Source organism: Poecilia formosa, unplaced genomic scaffold, assembly GCF_000485575.1.
Source record: "Poecilia formosa unplaced genomic scaffold, Poecilia_formosa-5.1.2 Scaffold302, whole genome shotgun sequence".
Lineage (NCBI taxonomy): Eukaryota > Metazoa > Chordata > Actinopteri > Cyprinodontiformes > Poeciliidae > Poecilia > Poecilia formosa.
Window position 1 is genome coordinate 417,942 of NW_006800241.1, and position 3,607 is coordinate 421,548.

Consider the following 3,607-nt stretch of genomic DNA (forward strand, 5'->3'; position numbering starts at 1 on the left):
ATTAGGAGGAAGCTAATTGTCGGTTGTCTGGAGGAAACGTAACGACCTGCTGACAGTAGTGAGAGCGTTGTAAGCGATCAGGCCGGTGGCAGCGTGACAGAGTCCTGGAGGAGGGCAGGGACAGGAATAATGTATGATATTACATTTTATGCACAGATGGACAGGAACAACGTCTACATGGACGAGTGAGACGTTTCTATAGATCCTAGAGGCCTAGAAGTCCTGCTGTTCGGTTTCTGAGTTAGCTTGATGACAGAACTTGTGAAATATTCATAATGCAGAGCAAAAATCACTGTATCTCTGAACAAAATTCACTTCTTTCTTTAAAAGTAGCTTCTATGGATGTTTCAATAATATTTTGTCATCTGGTCAAACACTTTTTTGATTTAACCCTTGTGCGTGCGAGGACTGAGGCAAGTGATACAAATGATACGGGTCGGTTGGACCCCATTTGTAAACACAAGGGTTAAATGTAAGTAGATATGAATTGAGCAAGAAAGAAGTTTAGCTTTTATGACACACCGAACACATTCATACTCATGAATATTCGATATATATTAATGAAATGTACAGGGCAAACTGCTGACTAATAGAAACATAATCTGTGCAAAAATAATTATGCATTACAGTTGGATACAATGAATAGGAATTAAACACAAATTTCTCTTTTCATTCCCACAAATCCCACCAACAGCGCCAAAATAATTTCTGAAGTCTGGCTGGACGTCCCATTCTTACCAGGTACAGATATGATTCAGTTAAAGATATTATCACACTATATGCCAATACATACAATCAGGCCTCTTGACCTTATAAATTGGTGTTCTCTTGAAATAGGCCACCTAACTAGATGATAGCGCACTCACCTCCAAGTTGCACATAAGCCAATGCTGAGTAGTGAGTGTTTCAGGCTCAAATACTAAACGTATCTGTCATGCTGGCAAACAATCACAGAAGGACTGACTGCTCATATAGATTATAATATCTTGCAATTCACTCAGTGAAGTGTGAATCACTGCTAAAAATATTCATTATAGTATTTATGAAGCACAGAAACCTCCCACATTTTCAGTGTAAATCTACAGAAGTTTTAAACATACAGCAGTAGCATTACTGCAGGATGGCCAGGAATTTTCTAAGTGTAATTAGGTTTTCCATATTGGCCGCTCTCCTCTTCAAGCAGCTGCAGGGATCAGCGGTGGCACTGTGGTCTAAACGGAAAGCGAATGAGGCCCTAAGGTAAGAACATAATCAAATAAAGCTTAACGGTTGTCCCTCAGTCCAGACGCTTTATTGTTTTAATGCTGTAAATGTGCGCACATTGGCACAATGGCATAAGCGACATTTTACGACGCCGCGCGGAGCCGCGCTGCCAACCCTCGTCAGCGCCGATGGCGCTTCAGAGCTGAGCAGGCGCTCAGGGATCAGGCCCTCTTTGAAGAAGAGAGCAGCCAGATTTATCTCCGTTGTGGCTTGGGCTTTTCATAGACGCTAACTCTGAAGCTTTTAAAGGACACCGTCTTCATCAACTTCACTGAAGCATCTTTCAAAACTCTTTCCAGTCGAAGAGATGACGCTGAGCGCGGCGCGTCACCGAGGCCGCGCCAGACGGTCACTTTTCAAAACAAAGTCAAACGGTCGGTTTTGCTGTTTATATTCATTAATTTCTTTAACAGCGCTTCTATAAAATTTGATCCTGCTGGTACCTGCTGTGCCAAAATAAAATAAAGATAAAAACAGACCCCCAAAAGCGCTCTGCGTGCCAACTGCTCCCACCCTGTGGAACCTCCCCTGGCCCGGTGGCGGTAAAGCAACTCTGGGGGCTCGCGCGCGCACGCTCTTTTTCTCTCATCGTCTTTCCCTGGTACTGAAACGTTATCCCCGCGCGGCTCTGCCATGAGGTGATTAAAGCAGATCTGAGCCAAGCGAGTCTGAAATGCGGCCTGCAGGAATGTTCCACTTGACCATCCAGAGCATACCAAGTGAGAACGAGAGGTGGCGTTTAGGACGAGGCTTGAATTTCACCAGACCGTCTAATGTTGTAGCAGTCAACAAAACATTTAAGCTAATAAAATATTAGATGGGCGGCAAGGTCGGCCAAAATAGCTGTTGTGAGAACCCCCGCCGGACTGTATGAGCACGAATAGGTTACCTCTGATTTATTTAAGTTTTATTGTGAAGCAAACCGAGTGTGTTCCTGTGAATTAACGGCAGTGGTTTGGATTGATGTCCGTCAGGGATGAAGCTCGGGAAATTTAATCTATGCTTGTTCTCATGATCATAATAGTTATTTGCGGACACCTGCTATTGAAATGGGGCATATATACAGTGACCAAAATCACATTTCAGTGAGGTGGCTGATGAAAAAGGTACATTCTCAAAGTCCAAAAGAGCAAAAAACAAAAGAGCTAATCTACAAAAATCCAGCTAATATACATGGAAACAAAAAGGACGTAAACAAAAGAGAGGCAGTCAACCAACTTTCCTTCTTTCAGACCAGTGTTTCTCAACCCTGGTCCTCACCTCCCCCCTGCTCTGCATGTTTTAGATGTGCCTCTATTCCAGAACAGCTGATTCAAATGATTGCATGATGTAAACCATGCAGGACAGGGGGGCGGTGAGGACCAGGGTTGAGAAACACTGTTTCAGACCTATTCAGACAGAGTCAACGTTTCTTTTTCATTCACGTCACAGAGAGATCTGGGTGCAGCCATCAGTGGGTGCAGGGTTATCTCGTGTGTCATCCTCCACCCATAATCTGCATCAGATTCAACTAAACACTGTGACAAAACATCTGCACACTTCGGTGAACTTCGTCTGCGTTTCATTGGAAAGATCACGAGAGAGGAAGAGAGCAGCGCGTTGTCGTCAGAGTTCAGCCAATTAGCATAAACAGTCCTCAGGCGCACAGTGTGCGTTTGCTGTATGGCTCCGTTCTGGGGTCAACAGGACAACAACAACAAAATCTGCTCTATGTAGACGTGATGAGAAGGACACCATTGTTGATAGAAAGCAGTAAGAAATGTTGTTTGCATTTTTACAAGTCGTCTAGGAGACATGTCCATCAATGCAGCTCGGTCCTGTCAGATTAAAACCAAACTGTAATCATTCCCACAGTCACACACAAGAGGGGATGGAAGCGGCTGGAAAAGAGCTACTACCGGAGTAAAAGGTAAAAACCTCCCAACCTGAACACAACAATAAGCATGCAGCCAGAGCTACAATGTTAAGAACGTGTTGGAAAAGCCTAAAGTCCAGAGCTAAGTCCAATCAAGAACCCATGGCAAGACTTGCAAATGCATGAGCTCCGATTCTCTCCAACCGGCCTGACTGAACAGCAGCAACTTTTTTGCCAAACATTTAATTTAAAGAAACTGTAACGAACAGAAAGAAAAGTGCAAAGACAAGACGCATCTTGAACAGACTGAAGTTTACCCAAGTACAGTTTCACTGTTAGGCCTGTCACGATAACTAATGCTTCTGGACGATTAATCTTCCCAGAAGTTATCGCGATAAACGATAATTTTGTTGTTTTGACACGATTCGCCAGTAATATAATGGTAATAATGGCATAATAATGCAAGAACACATTCTCAAAGATCAACAA